General features: G+C 39.8%; 1 protein-coding gene across 7 annotated transcripts in view; it reads left to right on the top strand.

The window, feature by feature from the left end:
• sipa1l1 (signal-induced proliferation-associated 1 like 1) overlaps window positions 1–23,787 on the top strand; it is a 296,284-nt gene that overhangs the window by 3,918 nt on the left and 268,579 nt on the right. The gene's annotated exons all lie outside the window — the stretch shown is intronic.

The following is a 23,787-nucleotide window of genomic DNA, read 5'->3' as shown; positions in this document are numbered from 1 at the left end:
GATCTATTTATTGATCAAGTAGATTGGTTAGTTGGTCATTTTCTCGATGTGAACATCTGGAACATATGAACATATATATGTGGGTGGAGAAAAAAAAAGGTCATGCTGTGTGGCTCATTTGCTTGAATTTAGAATATTGGATTATGTATGTGAATCCCTTGTGTGCCTCTTATCTTGCCCGCAGTCTGAATTGGTTGACTGCTGGATGTAATGTCAGCTGCTAGTCACAGTGGTAACATTAACAATAGAAGACAAATAAGGTTTTCACAATATATTCTCAACAAATGTCAGTTTGGATGGGAGGAATGGGGGGGGGGGATTTTGATTAAAAGAGTCTCAAAGCCATTTGTTCCAGAGTCAACAAATGGAACCCAGAGGTACTTTAGATCAGATGGACTAAAGTTGTTTGCCCAAAATGTCATTCATAAGGGAGGCAATTTAGTGCACAATTTGATTTTCCACCTTGCTTAAATCCTGTGGGGTGATATATAATTTTACTTGGGATTAAACTTTTGTGCAGATTTTTAAAATAATTTTGGTCTGATAAATGTTTTATTCTGGTCTGTTATGAGTCACCGAGCCAACTTCAAAAGTAAGCCAAAGGTCTTGTTACACAATGACTTTACCAGCCAGCATATTAAATTCAACTGGTGATCAGCATTGCAGTTACTGATATCCATGTATGACAATAGCATGTGGCAGGATGTTAAAAAATCAGAGTTTTTTGCTTCGCAAGGAAACCATATTTCAGAGAGACAATGAACTGCAGATGCTGGTTTACAACAAAAGACACAAAATGTTGGAGTAACATAGTGGGTCAGGCGGCATCTCTGGAGAACATGAATAGGTGACATTTTGGATCAGGACCCATCGTCAGACTCATTGTTGGGGGAGAAAACTGGAAGAGAGGTGGGTACAGGACAAAGCCTAGCAAGTGACAGGTGGATACAGGTGTGGGGGGGGGGTGAATGGCAGATAGTTGGACAAAGGTCAGAGATAACAGGACAGAATGCTGTGAGATAATGAGAGAGGAAGTGAAATATTTGGGGTAGCAAAAGAATGGGATTTATCTTGATTCGTTATTTGTGGACTGTGAGCTCTCTGTTTCCATTTTTAAGAATGGTGGGGAGGTCTGTGGGGGTGCAAAAGGTATATGAAAACATGTTTGGGGTTTATAATGGTCACCTCATAATTGAACAGTCCATTTATATTCTGGTAAAGAGTGCATGCATGTGTTCATTTGGAAAGACAAAAGTAGTTGAAATAGTTGATGCTTGGCCAGACTAGCTCCATACTCTAGCATGAATTAAACCCTGTGGAATTTAGCCACAGCACAATTGTTAAATTGCTAGATTAGTAATTTGGAAGCAAGTCCAAAACCTGTCATGGCAGGTGTTTAGACTAAATCGAGTCCTTTAAATAATCAAAAATGTAAATATTCTGGTCGCAGTAACCATGGATTATTGATAAAAATCCCAGCTGGGTTAGCGATATCCTCCCATGGAAGGAAATAGAACTGTAGAGGAGAAGCAAGTGCAGGTCTTTTGGCCATTCAGTGTTGTCACGGCTGATCCTTCAATTCTGTACCCTGTTTCCACCATTTTCCAACATCCCATGATCTCTTGAGCATTAAGAAATGCCTCCTTCTTGAATATTTTTAATGTCTTGAATATTTTAATGTCAAATTTGAGGAAGGATATTCTTGCTATTGAGGGCGTGCAGCATAGGTTTACTAGGTTAATTCCCAGAATGGCGGGACTTTCATATGTTGAAAGACTGGAGCGACTAGGCTTGTATACACTGGAATTTAGAAGGATGAGAGGAGATCTTATCGAAACGTATAAGATTATTAAGGGGTTGGACACGTTAGAAGCAGGAAACATGTTCCCAATGTTGGGGGAGTCCAGAACAAGGGGTCACAGTTTAAGAATAAGGGGTAGGCCATTTAGAACTGAGATGAGGAAAAACTTTTTCAGTCAGAGAGTTGTGAATCTGTGGAATTCTCTTCCTCAGAAGGCAGTGGAGGCCAATTCTCTGAATGCATTCACGAGAGAGCTGGATAGAGCTCTAAAGGATAGCGGAGTCAGGGGGTATGGGGAGAAGGCAGGAACGGGGTACTGATTGAGAATGATCAGCCATGATCACATTGAATGGCGGTGCTGGCTCGAAGGGCCGAATGGCCTCCTCCTGCACCTATTGTCTATTGTCTTGGTTTCCATTGCGATCTGCAATAAAGATTTCTACATATCATTCATCCTCCGGATTAAGAGATTCCCCCTGATCAATGTTTGAAATGGCATACATTATATCTTCATGCTGTGACCTACAGTTTGATCTCTGCAGCCACTATGAAAAGCATATACACACACACGAGAGTCAGTTCAGATCCTTTAGAATTTTGTGTGTTTCTCTGGGGCCCTATCTCATTCCTTGAAACTCCAGTGAGTGTGGGCCAAGTACACATCATGTCTCCTTGTACATCAGTCCTGTGTTTCCATGGATCAGTTCAGTGAACTTTCTTTGCACCATCTTGATGTAAGAATGTCCTTGTGTGATGGGACCAAACCTGTACAAACAATTCCAAATGTATCTTCATAGCTGTAGCTTGTTATCCTGTCTCCTGTCCTTAAATCTTTCTGCAGTGGAGGAAAACGTACCGTAAGCCTTTTCAACTGCTTTCAGTGTTCACTTGCTTTAAGTGACCAGTGGAAATAGCCACCCAAGTCTGTTTGCAGTTTCTCTTTTTCACTGATTGTTTAATGGTGTCTTTCTGATCCACCATCTGTACCTAGTCTTGCCTATATGTGACTTCTGACTTAATTGTGGGTAACTCTTAATTGCTTTAGACTTGACTTTGGAGCTACAGCATGGAGCTTCAGCTCACTGAATCCATGCCACCCAGCGATCACTCCATGCACTCCCACTATCCTACACACTAGGGACAATTTATAATCTTGTACATCTTTGGAGTGTGGGAGGAAACTGGAGCACTTGGAGGAAACCCATGCAGTCACAAGGAAAATATACAGACAGCACCCGTATTCAGGAACAAACTTGGGTCCCTGAGGCTGTAAGGCAGTAACTCTACAACTGTGCCTGCTGTTAGAGATGAACAATGAATGCCAGCCTCTCGAGTGAATAATCCAGTGAATAAATAAACTGAGAAGTATCAACGACTGCTTGTTATAGTAAAGGATCTTGATTGTAGGAAGGAAAAATACTAATTTCCAGACAGTAAAAAGTTGCTTTTCAAGCAAATAAACTTTTTTTTTGTGCCCAGTGCATCACCTGAATAAACTGTACTCGTCCACTTGTTTGGAAATATTATATTGGTAACACAATAGCAGTCTTGATGCATGTTTTAAATTCTGTGATTTTCATTGTGCTTACGTGGCCTAGAAACTGTTCATTATGTGAACTCCCTACTGTGAAGGTTTAATTTTAAGTGGGTCACATCAACTCTATCTCTGCTATCTGGAGCAACTGCAGCTTGATTTGTATCCAGCTATAACCAAAAGTTTGAGTTTTGACCATTTCATACGCCTGTTGGTAAAGAACAGAAAATAGTTGAATTCCTTTGTTCAATATAATTACTTCAAATTCAATTTTGTGTATTTTATCAGACTGTTGTGCAGTTGATGCATGATGCCTGTGGTGGAATATGTTGGTACATTAGTTTCTTGGCAGCTTACAGTTCTGCAGGAAGCAATTTGAGTTTTGGCAGTCCAGGTTCTGTGATTGGAAAATCCTTTATTGTAATCAAAAGATTATACCCATCGATTTGACCTCTTAGAAATGCAGTTGAAGTCATAGGACACGTTAACAAAGATATAGGATCAAGGACAGTTTTTCTTATCTAAAAGAAGAAACTTCAAAATAAATGTTTATCCTTTATAGTTCCCTGGTTGAGAAACACCTGTACATTGGGTGCTGTGTATAGTTCTGATATCCATTGCTAAAAGGATATGAAAGCACTGGGGAAAGTGTGAATAAAATTACAGTAATGATAGTGGAGCTGAGTATATTGAATGGTAACCCGAGACAGGTCTTGAAATTTATAAAGGCATTTAAAAGGATAATCAAAAATCAATCTGAAGACAGGACGAGCTCCAAATATCATGTGTCCATTCAGTCCACGGATGTTGCCTGACCTGTTGAGTTCCTCCAGCAGTGGTTTTTTTTTTTTTTTTGTTCATTCAAGATTCAAGCATCTGCAGTCTCTTGTATTTCTGGGCATATTATTTCTGTTTTGGGGAAGCAGAACTTGCCATAACTCAGGACTATGAATTTGAAGTAATTACTATTAAAATTAGAAAGTTCAGGTGTCATAGAGTGATACAGTGTGGAAACAGGCCTTTTGGCCCAACTTGCCCACACTGGCCAACATGTCTCAGCTACACGAGTCTCACCTGCCTGTGTTTGGTCCATATCCCTCCAAATCTGTCCTTTGGAGAAATGTCTTTAACCAGAGTGTTGCAATTATGGGATTTGCTTTCTGAAGCACTGGTTGAGGCAAATGGTATAAATGCCTTTGAGCCAAAACTGGATATGATTCGATGGAGAGAGAGGGTAAAAAAGATATGTTGGTAAACATTTAATGCAGTATGCTTCATCTCACCCTGTGTGGACTATAAACACTGGTCTGTTTCTGCAGTTATTTTCATATTCCATTGGACTACAGGGCTGTGACTCATGGTGTACCTCGAGTCGGTACCATTGCTGTTTGTCATCTATATCAATGAACAAGGCATGATTTAGTAAGTTTACAGATGACACTGGAGTAGGTGGAGTCGTAAACAATGCAGTTAATTATCAAAAATTACAGCTGGATCTTGATCAGCTGGGCAAGTAGCTGAGGAATGGTGCGTGGAGTTTATTCAGATAAATGTGAGGTGCTGTGAAATCAAACCAGGCCAGGATCTTCACATTGAACAATATGCCCTGGGGAGTGTTGCAGAGATAAGGGTTCCTAGTTCCCTGAAAATGGTGTTGGAGGTGGGGTGGTCAGGAAGGCTTTTGGCACCTTCATCAATCAGGGAATAGAGTTTTCAAGTTAGGATGTTATGTTACAGTTTTACAAAATGCTGGTGAGGCAGCGCGTGGAATATTATGTTCAATTTTGATCACCCTCTCATTGGAAAGATGCCATTAAGCTGCAAAGGGTGCAGAGAAGTGTAGGAAAAAAACTGCAGATGCTGGTTTAAATCGAAGGTAGACACAAAATGCTGGAGTAACTCAGCAGGTCAGGCAGCATCTCGGGAGAGAAGGAAAGGGTGACTTTTCGGGTCGAGACCCTTCTTCAGATTGATCAGTCTGAACAAGGGTGCAGAGAAGATTTACAGTCATGTTGCCAGGTCAGAAGGGCCTGAACTGTAGAGTGACATTGGGCAGGCTAGGACTTTATTCCTTGGAGCGCAGGAGGGTGAGGGGTGATCTTATAGGGGTGTATGAAATCACGAGGGGATTGTATAGGGTGAATTACACCTTTTCTCAAGGTAGGGGAATCATTGAACTAGAGGGGAAAGATTCAATAGTAACCTATAAACTTTCAACCCTTTGAAACAGAGGGAAGGGGTATTTGAAACAAGCTGCCAGATGAAGTTGAGACAGATACAATAACAAAATTTAAAAGGCACTTAGACAGGTACATGGATAGGAAAGGTGTAGCCCCAGATATGAATTACATTTTTCTATTGCTTGAAATTTTTGGTGCGGCATGTGTTCATATTGCTTTTGAGAAAGCTTCTTAACTTGTGCTTAGAATACTTGTGATTTGATTGAAAATGATTATGTTTATGTGGGTTAATCTTGAATAATATTAAGTATTATATCAAATTTATAGCATAGAAACTGCAGGCATTTGACCCAACAGTTCAGTGCCAGTGTTGATATTGTCATGAGCTTCTCCTTCTTTGTCTAAATCCAACAACATGTCCTGTTTTTCCTCTTCCTTGTGTTTTAGCTTCCCTTTAAACGCATCTTTGCATCATCTGTCGTGAGTCGTACCTAATTAGCATCACTGTTTATGAAACCTATGTTTTAGGGGTTTACTCCAGAACCATTGAAAATACTTTTATTTTTAGTATTCCTGAAATACTTGTTATATTGTTGGGGGTTTAATTCTCCAGTCGTTGGTGGGGAGAAACAAATCTTTGATTACTTGCAGTATGATGGAAAACATACCCAATGGATTCATGAAGTGTGTGCGTGTATATATACATAGAGGTTGGAAGGAATGAACATTTGCCTTGGTGACATATTGTGGATATATTTATGACATTGTTACATAACCGTGCTTTTTGCATTATCCCTGCATTGCTTTTCTATTGGTTTGAGACTTGCACATATGTCTCAAACGACATTATTTTCTCATGGTTTCAGTGAACTAAACATGAGCAAAATAAATTAATACCAGTGCAAAATATCTATTTGTATCTTTACTATTTATGAGGAAATATTATTAAGAATCATAATTTTTTCCAGAAAGGTTTTACTCTTTTATGATAAACAACACTTCCTTTCCACAGTATGGTAAAGTCCTGAGTGTCCTGTTTCAGCAGTAGCATCGTTGAGTGTGCTACTTGTCCCCATGGAAACCAAAATACATGCTTGCACAACCACTTCTCACTGCATTTTTGATTGAAACTACATATTTATCAAATGCTTGTTGAATAAAATAAGGTGGATAACCCGTGTGTGTGTGTGTGTACAATCAGTGAGCTCTGAATTCTTACGATCCTTCTGTTTAGCGTTGCCTGCGAACGAATGCAAGAGTGTTATAAGATTTGTGAATTAATAAGTTAATCAAATTAGGGGAATGAACAGGAGTAAGTGACATGTCCCTGTAAGTTAGTCAATAAGGTTGGGCCTAGTCCAATTATAACCTCAACTCCATATTTCTGTCCATCCCTCGTAACCTTTTACCGCCTTTTATCTTAAGTATCTATCTACCTCTACCTGAAATGTTCATAGATTCTACTTCCATTGCACCTTAAGAGAATTCCAAAGGCCTGTGATCCTATGAGAAGAAAACATATCGTGTTGTCTTTCTTAAATGGGTGATTTCATGATTTTATACACCTATGAGATCACTCCTCAACATCCTGCACTCCAAGGAATAACGTCCCAGTCTGCCCAATCTCTCTTTAGCTTGGGCCCTTCAGACTTGACCACATCACTGTAAATCTTCTCTGCACCCTCTCTCTTCTGAGGTTGAACAGATGCAAACCTGGTCTCTTGAACCTTTTTCTCATAAAGGGCCTCATCTATTGCAAGTATCAATCTCGTAAATCTCTGAAATAAACCAGAGGAAATAATAGAAGTCAGCACAATTACAATATTAGAAAGAAGCTTTTGAGGAATATCGGCCAAAGTAAGGTAAATTGGATGAGTGTAAATATTGGTCGCATGCCGAAGTTGGAAAGAAATACCTGTTTCTATACTGTATAACTGTGAATCTATAAACGATTCCAAAGCATTTACAAATTTTAAATAAGAAGACCTATATTCTGTACAGTGCTCCAGATGTGGTCTTGTCTATGGCATGGATAACTGAAGCATAAACTTCCTACTTTTGTATTCAATTCCTTAGTAATAAATAACATTCTGTTAGCTTTACTCATTGTATCTGCATACTAGCTTGCTCACATCACACACAAGGACACTCATACCTCTCTGTATCTCAGAGCTCTGCAATCTCCAGTTATTTAGATAAGTGCTTTTCTTTTATTTCTGCAAAATATATAATTCACATTTTCCCACATTATTGCTCCATTTGCCATATCTTTGAATGCTCACTTAACCTATCTGTAATCCCCTGTAGCCACTATGTCGGCTTCGCAAATTACTTTCCGAGTTATCATTATATCATGAAATTTAGCTACCATATCTTGGTTGCTCTCATCCAAATCATTTATATAAATTGCAAAAAAAATAATTGAGCGGCCAGTACTGATCTCTGTGGCATGCTAGTCATTATATTTTACCTACCAGAAAAATGATGATGTATGCTGACTCTGTTTCCTGTTCGCTTGCCAATCCTTTCTCCAGCTGTTATGCCATGAACTCTTTTCGACGGTAAACTTTGGTGCATCAAATGCCTTTTGCTAATGTAAGTATTAAATATCTAGTTCCCTTTTATGCTCAGTACATATTAGTTTGAAGAACTAAATAAATTGGTCAATCGTTAAGTTGTTAATAAGAAACCCTGCATACCAGTGGTTTGCCTCATGAGTTTCAAATACTTCCAATGTAGTAATCAACGTTGCAAATTAAAGGCACTGTCCTCCCTCCTACCTCCCACCCTAGTTCCACTGTTTGCATCCTTGTATCCCTTTATTGTCACCTCTTCCCCAGCCAACAATGGAAAATTATGGATTCCACACTTCCTTGGTCTTCAGTTACTGGCCCTGCTTTGTTCTGGCCTTTTCTTGCCCCCCCCCCCCCCCCCCCCCCCCTCTCTCCAGCTGAGTTACTCCAGTACTTTGCATCTATTTTGCAAATTAAAGGATTGCTTCAGCCAATTTTGTAACTGCAAGACCCACAAACACTAAAGGTAGATAGCAGATTAAGTGACTTTGGTCTTCATAGTTGAAAGATAAATGTTGGCTGAGACAACCTGACTATGCACCTTTGCTGCAGGTAATCATTTATGCTTTCCAGAGAAAACCGTGGTTTATCTTTAGATGACATTCGTGGCAGTGATAATGTCTCCCTATTCAATCTTCAGAATGATTAAGATGAGTGGTGATATTAAACCTACAACACTGGGGTTTGAGCCAACGACCTTCTGATTCCAAAGGGAGGTTACCACTTGGTCAAAGCAGATTTAAAAGCAGTTTGATTTCATTTGTCAGAAAACTATCAAAAACTCCTTTAAAAAGCCAAGCACAAAGTAAAAGTCCAAGAGTTAATGCCAAGTTAAATAAATAATTAGCTCTGACGAGGAAAGCATGTCAGTAATGGTCAACGGAGTTTTGATGGATGATAGATTCTACTGGAGCAAGTTCTAGATGTAGGTGCCCGGCTTAACATTTAGAATCTTCAATCTATGTGCTGTTATTAAAACCTTTTTTAGAAAACACAAATTGGCAGAGTGGTTGATGATGAACAAAAATCATCTTTGGTGCAGGAAAATAGTTGTGGGCTGGTTAGATAAGTACACAGCATAGGGGATTTAATTCTAAGAAGTGCAGGATAGTACATTTAAGGAGGACAGATCTTCTAAGAAGTGGAGAGGAACTGAGATCTTGGAATGCATGTCAGCAGATTCTTGAAGTAGCGAGGTGGTTAGGCAGTATGTGCTTATAGCTGAGATACTGAATAGAAGAGCATGCAATAAATATATTAAATGCGTGTTCGTTGGAATGCCATGTTCAATTCTGGTGACCACACTGCAGGTAGGATGTGATAATATTAGACATGGCGCAGGGGAGATTGACAAAGCTGTCGCCAGGGCTGGAGAATGAGAAGAGATTTACTAGCCTGGGGCTGTTTCTTTTGGAGCATAGGAGACTGAAGAAAGCTTTAATTATATACATGAATTTTAGAGGAGAAGAATTTGTGAAAAGTTGAACCAACCAGACTGCAATGGGGGTCTGGAAAGAGTGATGGAGATAGAAACTATTCTGTACTGAAGGGATACCTGACACATGACTTTGGACAGTTGAAAGGAAGGTGAGTGGTTTCATTTATAAGTAGTGTGAATGTGCTGGATCCAGTATTTATCTAGGTTGTATGTCTGTATGATTCTGTGGAATGCAGAAATGTCTATTTGCATGAAAAAAAAGATAAGATGTGTATACAAAAACAGTGGTTTAGATTGTACTGAGACAGGAATACATTTAAACAAGATAGGGTGGGTGGGGGAGAAGAGGGAGACGGGAGTTTAAAATCATTCAAATAGAAACTGCGTTTGACCTCTGATTTTTCTTTGAGAGATTTTGATGTGAGTATTTGCATTTTCTGTTCTCTTGTTTTTGTGGCCTTTTGTAAGCGCCAATTTTTTTTAGAGATTTAGATCCATTCAGCTGGAAGTGTGGATGTGATAGAGGCCAGCTGACGCTGCTATAAGAAATGATGCTCTTAAAATGTTGTATTGTTGCAGAGGTTTATTCTGTGTTCAGAATCCCACAGCTTGCTTTGAGTCTGCTTATTGTTAAGTTCAGTTTTCAGAAACTGCTTATAATGATCTGTTCCCAGACAACTTTCATCACACTCTGTAAAAATGAAACTTATGTTCTGTAATTGACTAAATTTCCACATAGGCATTTGGGGCTTCAGTGTTGTATCATTATTTTCTTGTGTTGTTACATTGAACATGGCTCTTGTTTTTTGTAGTTTATTTGCTAAACAGTTTAAATGCTTTGTATCTTTTTCTTTACCAATTTCAATTTGTCCACTCCACTTCTCAATTTTCATAATTCTTAGCCCTTTTAATTTGTTCCATAATCCCCAATCGTCCAACAACAACCTGGCCTATTTCCTGAATTATCTTTCTTTCTTTCGTATGTCAACTACAACAATCAAAAGTGGCAATTGGTGCTTCAGAGTACCGTAGTTGACGCTTTGTTCCGTAGAACTACCCAGGGTGGACGATGTAAAGCAGCTCCCACTCCTGAATTATAACTGAACTTTCAGCATTCTTGCATTGATATGAAAGTAGCCTATCTGGTCCTTCTGCCCACTGAGTCATAGAGTCATGCAATGTGGAAGCAGGCTCTTCAGCCCAACTTGCCCACACCAGCCAACATGTCACAACTATACTAGTCTCTCCTGCCTGCCCGAGTCCATGCTGACCAGTGACCCCCCCCCACACACACACACTAACACTATCCTACATGTTAGGGACAATTTACAATTTTACTGAAGCCAATTAATCTGCAAACCTGTCCGTCTTTGGACTGTGGAAGGAAATCAGAGATCCCAGAGAAAACCCACGCAGGTCACGGGGAGAACATACAAATTCCATACAGACATGTACCCATAGTCAGGATCGAACCCGGGTACCTGGTGCTGTAAGGCAGCAACTCTACTACTGCGCCACTGTGCTGTCCCACTGGTACGATGTTAATTCTTCTCCATAAACTTACTAATTTAGTTTAAAAGTTAACTTTTTTGTCCAAAGTCGTGCACCCCTTGAGACACTAATGGGTAGATGTTTGAAATTCTCGCTAGTCTCTGACTGCACAGCCCAGGAATAATGTGCCTCAACTTTTCATTCTATTCCTGCTGACGGGTGTGAGGTAGCTACATGATGCTACCAGCAAATGAAACAACTGAGAGTGGGATCTTAGAAACATGATAAAAGTGAGCACATAGAGTCATACAGTGTGGAAACAGGCCCTTCGCCCCAACTTGCCCACACCTTTGACCAATTTGTCCCATCTAATCTAGTGTCACGCCTGCATTTGGCCAATACCCCTCCTAAACCTGTCCTAACCATGTACCTGTCTTAAAGTCTGAAGAAGGGTCTCAACCCGAAATGGCACCCATTCCTTCTCTCCCGAGATGCTGCCTGACCTGCTGAGTTACTCCAGCACTTTGTGAATAAATACCTGTCTTAAATGTTGTCTAGTTCCTGCATCAACTACGTCCTTGAGCCGCTCGTTCTACACACCCACCACTCTTTGCATGATAAGTTACCCCTCGGATTCCTATATAATCTTTCCCCCTTCACCATAAACCTAGGCCCTCTGGTTCTCCATTCCCCCACTCTGGGCAAGAGACCTGATTATTCCTCTCATGATTGTGTACACTTGTCTCAGCACATTCTTTGTTATCTCTAACATCAAATTCATATGTCCCAACTACTAATAAATCAACTGCTGTTTGAGTAAAACAAATTTCCTGAACCTGTCTCTGAGCTTCTTCCAATTAATGCTAGTTTTATCTTCACCATTAAGGGATAATGTGTTCTTCTGAGACATCGTAATTGTGTATTTTCTTCTATATCCCTCTGCTCTTTATTCTAGAGACCAAAGTAACATTCAGTTAGATTTAGCATAGTTATGGATAAGGACAAAGACAAAAGATTCTCGAGGTGAAATCAAATTTTTTGGGGGTTGACAAGTAATTTTGCAAAATTAAACAGGAACCAGTTGCAAGATGATAAATCAGTCTCCAAGCAACAGAAAGCATTCAAGGAGATTTGGGGTTCAGGATAATTTGCGGGGATCACCGGTCGGCGTGGACCTGGTGGGCTGAAGGGCCTGTTTCTGCGCTGTTTCTCTAAACTAAACTAAACTTTCCATATCACAAACTAGATGGACAAGGACTGCAGGTCCCATAGAATGGCATCAAATGCAGGTTTCCATTCAGGTCATGTGCTATTCTTACAAAGAACTTTGCATTCCTCCTTTGCTACTGGCTCTAAACTCTGGTGATAACTACTTGTCCTGCAGCTCAAGTACTGGAGGAGCTTTCAGGGCTACTCATCTCCACCTTCAACAACTAGAGGCAGTCTTGACATTTTAGCTTTACTGGTTACCTCAAATCTCATGTACGTTTTAAATCTTTCCCCTCTCACCTTTCACAGTTTTGATTGTGTGCAGAGCTGCACGATACAAGAAGGTTATTAAGGTTTTCAATATGCTAATGCAAATTAACAGCAATGATGTGTCACGTGCAGAAGTAAAATTATGAAACCTTAGAAAAAACCTTTAATTGAAGCAATGCAACTATCTTAACATATTCAAATTACTAAACTATTTAAGTATAATGAGAATAGTTCAGGTTAAAAAATAAGGGACCATTAATGCAAATTCAATGTACGATGTTTTGAGCAAGTGGCAGGAGAAAGTTCTTTGAATCCGGACATTGTGGAATTTGCTACCCAGTTTACAGGAACTCTGCCAGCATTCAAGATTAGATTGGCTTGGTGTGGGTGAAAGAAAAAGGATAGGAGGGATAATGTAACACGGTTGGGAGAACTGATTAAAACTATTTGCTCGTTGTAGAGTAAATGCCAACACAGAGTTTTTGGGCAGAATGCCATGTTTTCATGGACGTGCTTCTCTGCAAAATGTGTGCTATATTTTTTTGTAAAAACTTCATTTGCAAGCCAGATAAATATAGTGGACAAAAAGAGAGCTAATTGTTGCCTTGTAATATATCTATGAGAGTTGCACAAGAAGGCTGATTAGATCCAAGACTCAGAGAGAAACACATCAATTCTTGAAATTTAAGATGGACACAAAAAGCTGGAGTAACTCAGCGGGGACAGGCAGCATCTCTGGAGAGAAGGTGACGTTTCGGGTCGAGACCCTTCTTCAGACCTTCTTAAAATCTGTTTGACCAACAGTTTCCTGTGAGCCAGCAATCTGATAAATAACCAGCAAATGATTCTTGTTCCTTTGCACTAGCATTTTTTAATCAGTGACTTTGAATGGATGGCCCATCTCCTGGTGTGCCCATTGTTAAGCTTGTTCTATAACTTGTTGTCGAATGTTCCTCTTTTGTTCTCCTGTTCCTAACAAAAGCATTGTGTGCAAAAGCATTCTGCTTTTGTTGCAGTATTTGCAGGCGCTTTTATCATGTTTTCTCCTTGATGCAAAACAAATGTGGTCATTTTGTGTCAAGTTATTGTGCTTTTACAGTGGAAATTATGAATGAACTGTTGTAGTGACTGTGAAAGAGACTTGTACACAAAAATAAATTACTAAGCTTTCATGAAAATTCATATTTTATCAAGGAATAATTCCCTTCAAGAGGCACTGCCAAACGAATCTAGAATAAACAGAGAATAACCAAATTTTCTATTTTGGGCAATTAAATGATTAAAAATGTAACATTTAAAGCTATTGAGCTCATTTTGTCAGTATCAGATAGGATGAGAAATGCTGGATGATTTACAACATTGCTTGATGATAAGAGCCAACGGTTGGAGCACTGGCACAAAGTCCCCTGATAAAAGCAGGATTATTTATTCAACAAGATATATAAATGGAGTGAGGTTACATAGCTCAAACTCCATGTTCAAATTTAAAGTCATTTGATTTGGGTAAAATCCCAGCAAAATGGAGTTTAATGTGTGAAAGTGTTAGATCATGCACTTTGGTAAGAGGAATTAAAAATTAATAATTATCTAAATGGATGTTCAGAGGGATCAAGGTATCATTTGCATGGAATGTCAGGTTGTAGATGGGTCCAATAAATACTTAAGACAACAAATTACTTTTTTGCCTTTTTTTGCAAAAGAGTTAGAGTTTAAGAATAGCATGGCTTTGTTCCATTTGTGCAGGTTGTCGTTGAGGTTCATGCCTGTACACTGTGCACAATTTTGGTCCCTTTAACAGAGGATACGGTACCTTTGGAGGTAGTCCAAAGGAGTATCATTGGGCTAATTCCTGGGATGAGAGGGTTGTCCTGTCATGATTGCCAAGGCAACCTTGTCTGTTTTCCTGGATTTTGAATGGAGAGGTGATTTGATTCAAGTATATGGGGTCTTGACAGTATAGATGTTTTCACCTGGGAGCAATAATAAAAATTGAATCAATGTTGATGGAATTTCCACTCTCTGCTCTAACACAAGCTGTTGGAAAACACATAATTGGTGGAGATAGCAGGTGCGATTCCAGGTGCATATTCCTGAAACGGATTTTATTCTTCCCGCAAATGATGACTAAACTGCTTTTTCTCTGCGTTGGGTGTTCAGTTGTAATATTTTCCTTTTTACCCAAAGATCTCAAAGTTGTGCAGGAGGATTGATGTTTACTATGATTTAATAGCTAGGTTGTAAACTGATAAACACGTTGAAATGAGTTAGTTGATGAATCGCAGTTAGAATCTAAATTTCTAGTCCTCGAACTTTGATTTGCATACTTCTTCCCATAAATTCATGGTGCTGCGAAATGCAACATATAATCTGTTGGCACTATGAAATTATTTTCCTTGACTTTAATGGACACACGATGCATCCTCATTTAATGCTAGTAACTAAGGGTTAGTTTCTCAGGAACTCTTTGAATAGAGTGCCCTTTTGTTTCTGTGCACGAGGTATCTGGTATAAACCTGCAGAAGGATAACCTATTTATGATCAAATTTGCAGAATTACCTCGCACTGGTCTTGCTTTCCCTTGTAAAGTTAGCTTTATGTGCAAAATGTTGAACATTTGAGACGTTGTTAACACTGCTAGAAGGTTTCTGACCAATTGCTAAGTGTGAAATATTGTTATTGTGTCTCCGATTATTTGGCCTCATGGATGAGGGTTTGGAATTCCATCCATCTGTTGTTCAGATAAGACCTGGATTCATTGTATAGTTTGGTTTGATCTGGTGAAAGGAAAAATGGTAAAGAATGCCCTTACAGACATGGATAATTTAGTTATAGTTTTATTGTTTTTTTTGTTTTCCTTTATATTATTCAGACAACTGACATTAATGGTGCATGTTTTATGTAATATTTTTTAGGCATGTTAGAATTTTTTGTTACAGTTAATTGGTCTAATTTTTGACTCGTGTAAAATGTTAAAACTCCGTGGTTAAAAGGAGTGTTGTATTTGAGCTCTAAAGGTTAAGATGACAATGTAGTGTAGGAGTTTGGTCTCGCCGATGTAGAGAAGTTGACCTGTTCCAGATGTCAACTTCTCTACATTGGCAAGACCAAACGCAGGCTTGGCGATCGTTTCACTCAACACCTTCGCTCAGTCCGCCTTAACCAACCTGATCTCCCAGTGGCTCAGCACTTCAACTCCCCCTCCCACTCCCAGTCTAACCTTTCTGTCATGGGCCCCCTCCATTGTCATAGTGAGACCCACCGCAAATTGGAGGAACAGCATCTCATATTTTGCTTGGGCAGCTTACACCCCAGCGGTATGAACATTGATTTCTCTAACTTTAGATGGCTCTTCTGTCCCTCTATTTCCCCTCCCCTTCCCAGTTCTCCAACTGTCTTCCTGTCTCCAACTACATCCTTTCTTTGTCCCGCCCCCTCCCCTGACATCAGTCTGAAGAAGGGTCTCAACCCGAAATGTCACCCATTCCTTCTCTCCTGAGATGCTGCCTGATCCGCTGAGTTACTCCAGCATTTTGTGATGCCTTCGATTTGTACCAGCAATCTGCAGTTATTTTCCTAATGTAGTGTAGGAGTGCTGCATTGACAGGTTTTATCTTTTTGATAAGATATTGACTTGATGGTCAAAATATAGACACAAAATGCTGCATTAACTCAGCAGATCAGGCAGCATCTCTGGAGAAAATGGATAGGTGATGTTTCAGTGTGGGGCCCTTCCTCAGACTTGATGGTCTATCTGCACTCATGATTGAGTGATAAAGATCCCAATGTACTACTTTGAAGAAGTAGTATGCCTAGCCAACATCACTAAAATGGATTAACTCGTCAATGTGACCAACAATGTCACAGTATATGGGTAGGTTGAAAGTGGTTTGACACAGTTGTTTATCTTTGCAAACCAACTGGAGGCTTGTATCTTGTCCTCAAGCCTCAAGGAAGGAACAGTTGTGTGGTTTTGGCACATAAGAATTGTAGGAGTGTAAATAAAGTGTATGCAGAAGAATCAGAGATTTTGTAGTCTTGTTGATTTACACATTTGGGACATATTAGAAATGTCATGAACCTCCATTCCAGAATTTGGTTGAATGCAGCTTGGTATATTGCCATTTTAGGTAATCAAGTATAAATAAGAGAGAGCACACAGTGATTAATAATGTTCTTTTTTGCTTTGTCTTTTTGGCACAAAAAATCTCACGTGCATGTTTTGAAGAGGGTACACTCAGAAGTCATCTATAATTTGTATGCATTTATTTATCAAAAAAAAAGTTTGCCACATTAACATGTCCACTTACACATGTATGCCAACGTATGAGCATCACAGTGCTCGGTGTCAACAACTATGACAATCATTTATTTTATCCAGGATGATTTGCGTATGATGATCTGGTAGATTTGTTCATCAAGTGGATCTGAAAAAGGAACAAACAAGGTAAATAAAGCTCCACTTCAGGACATAATCAATGCATTACATTCCTGCAGCTATGGGCTTATTTGGTCAGAATACGTTAAAGCACGACGTTTAATTTTAATGTAACAGGCTTGATGATGAGGTGTTTGTAATTACTAGAAATGCTTTGAAGATTTGTATCTGGTGTTTCATCGTGCGACTTGCTTCAAATGGTTATTAGAGCACCTGAGCTTTTGTTTTGCATCTGAGCAAAAACGTTTGCATTTACATAGTTTCTTTTTAAAAAGAAAAAAATGTCCAAGCACTTTGCAACAGTTGACTTTGATACTTAATAGCAACCCACAGTCACGCTCTCATGGCTGTGACGCCACGATCTCATGGTAGCTAGATTTATAGCAGAATCAAAATATGGTGAATCCTCCACTGTTTGTCAATGTACTTAATTTCACAACCTAGAACAACATTTATTCCTATGTTTATGCGGCAATGTTGCCATGGGAGTTGAATTGCCACCCTGTATTTTTGTTATTACCTTGTCGGGCTCTGTTAATCTGGTAGGAAACTCAAAGCCTCAAAAGTGGCACTGAGGTGTGAGCTGCTGATATAGTTGCTTTAAATGTCAGACGCTGGTTGTACCTCACTCGCATGAATGTCCTAGCTTCAGAACTCAACCGCAACAGTATGAAAACAGCCTAAGATTTGCATGATTGCCCATACAATTGCACAGTTTCTCCTTTTATTTGTAATCACCACCTTGGCTCAGCAAAGGTTATAATAAGTCTAAGCTGCTCTATTGGACTTGATTTGCCTTTGTTATGCACGATTAACAGTGGTGTCTCAAATATTTTGTTTCCCCACTGTATGCAGCCTTTTTAACTGGGAGCCCATCTGGCTGTTCCATTGGTTCAGTCAAAAGCAAGCGATGCCATTGCATTATTTGGAAAATCTTCATGCATTTGGACTTTCTACATGTTGACAATGGCAATCTGCTTGGACTATTTGAAATCGATGAATTTTGTGGTAAATCAGTAGTGTTGATTAATGACCATTTTAATGCTTATTGATACATTCACTGTATTTTGTCTTTGTGAATGGAAAATATGAATATTTTTGTTATTTATCTTATGTTTGACCAGAAGCCATTTTGCTGCAGCATGTGTTTAAGAATGCTTGAGCAAGATTAATTATGTCTAAGCTATTTCTATTCATTTGGGAAGATGCAATAGTGCAAATATTTGTTAGTTTATTCCTGAATCAAAACCAATTATTGTTTGTGGATAAGATTCTGATTTATTGTTAATATAAAGCAATTTAATCTTCTTTAATGTGTTGCGATTGAGACCAGCATTAACAGTTATCTCTATTTGCCATTTGAGAAGGTAGTGGTGCTGCACATTAATGGCTGCATTTCTTGTTGTAGGGGTGCTTCTTCCTCAGTGCTAATAGACAGGACATTCCTGGATTCCAATCCAGCAAAAATTAGGATCTGCAATGTGTTCTCAAGATGTTCTTGAGCTCTAGCTATCTCTCCCCAAAGGATATGGGCAATGGTGTTGGAATTATAATTGAAGAAGCTTGTTGCCTTGCTCTATTGTACCTTGCAGAATCTTGAGATGAAGGGACTGAATATTTTGGCTGCTGAATGGATTACTGGTTACATGGGGGTCTTTGGTCCTAGATTGTGTTGGCCAAGGTGATGTTTTGCTTTCTTGATTCTTGGGTGCAGTTACCTGGCCAAGTAGAAAATATTTAATCACACTGCTAACTCATGCCTCATGGAATTCAAGGTGGGTTTGTTGAATTTGGAGCTGAGTCACACTCCACAGAAAACAAACCCCTAACTTGCTCTTAAAGCCACATTATTTTGTGGCTAGGTCCATTTTAGGTCTTCATTAATGACATTGGTATTTGTTTATTATTGTCATATGTACTGAGATACAGTGAAGAACTTTGCTATCCAGGTAAATTGTAACATACATGATTGCAGCAGGTAGTGCAAAAAAGAACATAATCAGGGTGTAGTATATAATATTCCAGCTACAGAGAGAGTACGGGTAAAAATAAATGCAAGAGCCACAACGTGGAAGGTTGGGAATTTGTCCCTTGGATATGAGACGTTTGTTCAAGTCTGATAACAGTGGGGGAAGAAACTGTTCTTGAATCCACTGGTAGAATTTGGGGTGTAATTTCCACAAGATGGAGGATAACTTGCTTTCACTCTAGTTTTCTGTATTTATAAAATAGTTCATAAAGGCAACGTAAACTCATCCACAGATGGAATGAGAAGTGGCACGTGGACAGGATGCAGATGCATAATTTGTCAGATGGCGCACTCCTCTACCACGTTAACAGGGCATCCATCTGCTCCAAGGGATTGATCTCGGGGTTCTCAAAACATCTCCAAATGCTGCTCCTCCACTTTGACTGGTCATGGGCCAGACTTCCTTGGAGATGGTGTGAAGTTGACACCACTTCAAGGAAGCTATGTACATCTGTGAACAATTTCCTCTGATCACTTAGTAATCTCCTCCCAAGACAGAGGTGCAAATGCAAATATAGCCAACAGAGTGTGACTTGCCTGGGAGAGGACACGGACATTGGTTTGCTTATTCTTCCAGAGAACATAGTGGATTTTGCAATGGCATAGTTGATCTTTTCCCAGTGCCTTAAGATGCCTGCTGTAGACACTCCAAATGCCAGCAATGTGCAGAAAGGCAAGGTTCCTTCAGTTCAGTAAACCATGAGTTTTGTGCTTGGTTTGAAATCTTGATCAAGGGCCAGGAAGCGAGTGGGTAAGATCATCTCTGACCCCTCTCACCCTGGCCACAAATTCTTCGAAGCACTTCCCTCTGGACTGTCAAAGCAGCCACAGCCAGACATAAAAACAGCTTTTTTCCACGAGTGATAGTTCTACTCAATAACCAAAGTCTGTAGTCTCTTTTTTGCTCTGGTTTATTTTCACCCACATGTTTAGACCGTAATGTTGTATCCTTATTGTTTTGACGTGGTTATGCTTTATTCTTAATTGTTAGCTGTATGTTTGTGTTGTCATTTGTGAGCGGAGCACCGATGCACATTCCTTGTATATGCATACTTTGCCAATAAACTCATTCATTCATTCATTCATTCATCTTCAAGTATCCTTTTCCTTAATTAACATAAAGTGATGTTGGGTGCATTTAATGCAGTGTTAAATTTCATCATCATCGGTCCACATTTCCCAGGATCTTGCTTTAAACCTTGATTGTTAGTAGGTGGCGTGGTACAGTAGGCAGCTTAGAGGACCTTGATCTTGCGAATATTGAGTGTAAAGCCCATTGACTTGTAGACTTTTGGTGTATGAAGTGAAAATGGCACAGAGCTTGGATTCTAAGTTTCCTACTTTTATTGGAGATGGTTGTTCCCTGGCATTTGTATGTCGCTTGTCTGCCTATGCTTGAATATTGTTCAAGTCATGCACTATGAAAACTGATTCACGAAGAGGTCACAAGTGTAATCATCAGTAATTCTCATTACTTCTGAGCCGATGATGGATGTCACTACACGCTATTTTCTGTGCCATGTTGGAATTTAATGGCAGCTCCGATTTCCTATTTGATACCTTGCTACAGAATTAGTTGTGCTGCATATGCAATTGCTCAAAATTACTTGTGATAATAATAGCTGAAAGATTTATTTTAATTAATGCCTTGAAAGCTGAACTATCATTGAGATGCTTTTTTTAAATTCGTATTGTTAATTGTATGCACAAATTGTAAATGTTAGTAAGCTTGAATTTGATCATTAAACTTGGTTCGGGTCATCAATCTTGGAGACACATGAGACTGCAAATCCTGTAATCTGGAGCAAAAAACAAAAACACATGGAGGAACTCAGAAGGTCAAGCAGCATCTGTAGAGGCAAAGAGATAATGATAAAGTTGTGTGGCAGAACAAATCAACTTCATTATTGCATGGCACTTTCTTTTCCTTAGTCTCTGTTCATCAGGGAATGGCCTGGCTTTGTTGATCAGTATGATGTTTTGTACAGTTTTTCAATCTGATTTTGATCAGTCATAGATATTGTTTCAATCCCTTTGCAATTTAAAAGTCTCACTCACCTGCTTATTTTTATTTAAGTAGCACTGTTAAGTCTCTCTGGGCAATAGAGCCTACTGTGAAAGCTATGGATGTCATTGCATAGCATATTTGATATTTACCAGCAGTGATTCTTCCCCCCCTCCACCCGTCCTGTGAGCTGCTGAGATGTGGGTTGTTTATGTAAGAAACTGCTGTTTGAGAAGGCCATTTCAGCCTCTTGTGTCTGCTCACTTTCACTAAGCTCAGGATCGATTCTGTAATTTTGTTCCACTTTCTTCCATTAATTCCACATCCATTGATTCCATAATGTCCACAAATCTTTTTTAATCTCTAAGAATTCACTGGGTCAAAATAGTGCAGTTGTGAAAGCATTAGACTAATGTTCCCTGGTTCAGTCCTTGATTTAAGCAGTACTACTATTTACTTCCCCAGAACAACAGCTCAAATTCTATGGTTAGCCTACAACCGAACAGTCTGAAGATTATCCATTTTTAGTTATCTTCTCGTGCTCAGTCTCCCTCTTCCCTTCTGATCTACCCAGATCCTCTGATGCACACCTTTCTTACCACTCTTCTCATCCCCCTCACCCAGTTCAGTTTCCCTCAAACTTCTGTAACTCTTGCTCTCATCAACAAACCCTACCTCCCTCCAGATCCCCAATATTTCTCCTGTTCCTTTCCACTCATCACCCTCCCTTTGGTTCTCCATTTCACTCCCCGCCTTCTACCATTTGTACCTTTTTGACCTCCACTTGTTATCTTCAGACTTCTCTTCTCCACCTGACACATTTACCAGTTAGCCCCTCCTTACCTGGATCTACCTATCCCTTAAAATCAATCCTATCCCACCTGGTCCAATTCCTCCCGACCTATGTCCAAGATACCTCACACGCCCTTAAACTGCAGTTTCTACCTATCACATGGCAGTACTTGCGCCATGCCTTAATTCTCCTCTCACTAGCAGCCATCTCCTCTTTATTCCAGCCTCGAAGGAGGGTCCTAACTAGAACTGTCATCTGTCCATTTACCTGTACAGATCACGCCTGCCTTGCTGAATTCCTCAAGCAGTTTTGTTTTTGTTCAAGATTCGAACATCTGCAGTCTCATTGGAATTTCACATATTTCAATGAGATCACCCCTTATTTTTCTAAATTCATGATGGATGAATAAGACTTGGTGTAAATTAAAATAAGAACAGTAAAGAGATGAATAGGATCAGAATAACGGGTAGAATATTGGAGGCCCAGTAGGAGTTCGTAGGAAAATTGTAGTCTGAACATTTGCAGCATGGTTTCAGCAGCAGATGGACTGAGACCGCAGTAGATTTTAGAGACGTTTTTTTTCAAAAGATCGAAATAGGTGTTCTGAAGCTCATCTTGGGGCCAAATCTGGCACAGAGTTCTGCGAATCTTATACAGCTGCAGACTGAGGGGCAAAATTAGTTGAAGCGTGTTGGGAACCAAAGCCAGCAGGGCTGATTTCCAGCCCTGCTGAAGCCTGGAGAATCCACCTCTACGTCTTCACAGACTTCCATGGGCTTCTTGGCTTTGAGGCTGGACGTCTGCCTGCTGAGTGTGTGCCAGGTTAAACCTGGAGCAAGTGCAGCAAATCCTTAAAAATGGGAATAAACTGTTATCAGGAGAATGACATGTACACCTACTTAGTTAATTTAATCCTATTAGTTTATCCATTGTATCCAGGTGCATTTTTATTTTAAAATTCGAACCATTTAAAACATTTGTTTGTATATTTGATCATCTTAAACACGCTTCTTAAATCATTCAATTTCAGCCACAGTTATAGTAGGTGATGAGCCTGGGACTGAGTTGCAGAAGCATGGTTTACATGATTGGACCCACCTCTATCCCAGCCTCTGGCAGCACATTCCATCGTTCGGTTTAGATTTATTATGCACTACCCTCTCTGTGGGAAAATTATTGTCCCTCGGGTTCCTTTTATATCTTTCTCACCCTTAAACCTAGGCCCTCTGCTTTTAGACTCCCCTACCCGAAGAAAAGACTGTGGCTATTCATGTTATCATTGCCGCTTATTATTTTATATACCTCCTACGAGGTCACTCCACAACCTCCTCCACTCCAAGAAAAAAAGTGACCCAGGCTTTCTAGCCTCTCCTTTTCCCTCTCCTCAAACCCTCCAGACAAAGTAACATTCTTCTAAATCTTCTTGAACCCTATCCTGATTTAAAAAATCCTTCCTACATGAAGGTGACCAGAATTATGCACAACACTCAAATGTCATGTTGTCTTGTACAGCTGGAACATGATTTCCCAATTTCTGTACTCAATACACTGGCCATTGAGCTTTGCTCACCACCATGCCTACCTGTGAAACCACTTTCATGGAACTATACATATGTCCCGCAATGTGTCTCTTATTGTGCCTATCAATGCACGACTCTAGACGAAGGGGTGATTAGTGATGGGGTGCTTGCGGTCCATTTTTGCCCCACGGCCCAGATTTTACAGAGAGCTCCTATTTTACTTGCCCATTAGCCCTGCAAGCAATTCTGCATTGTACATAATTTGTATGGAAATAAATTGGATTATTCTGCAAATGTGTTTCAAACATTGCTTTTCAACACAGCAAGCTCCAAATCCTAGCTACATGTTAATTACTGCCCTATGTGGACGACAGACCATGATCCAGGTGTGCTGTGTGGCAGGAGGATCCTGGCGAGCCCTGGCCATATCCGACAGCAGGACTGGCTCTCCCGCTGCCGACTGAGTCCCGCCCGGAACGACCTAGCGCGCCACATGGCTGGGCACAGGA

This window comes from Rhinoraja longicauda, chromosome 10, assembly GCF_053455715.1.
Source record: "Rhinoraja longicauda isolate Sanriku21f chromosome 10, sRhiLon1.1, whole genome shotgun sequence".
NCBI classification, from domain to species: Eukaryota; Metazoa; Chordata; class Chondrichthyes; order Rajiformes; family Arhynchobatidae; genus Rhinoraja; species Rhinoraja longicauda.
The sequence above is the reverse complement of the archived record's forward strand: the minus strand, read 5'-3'. Positions and strand labels throughout refer to the sequence as shown.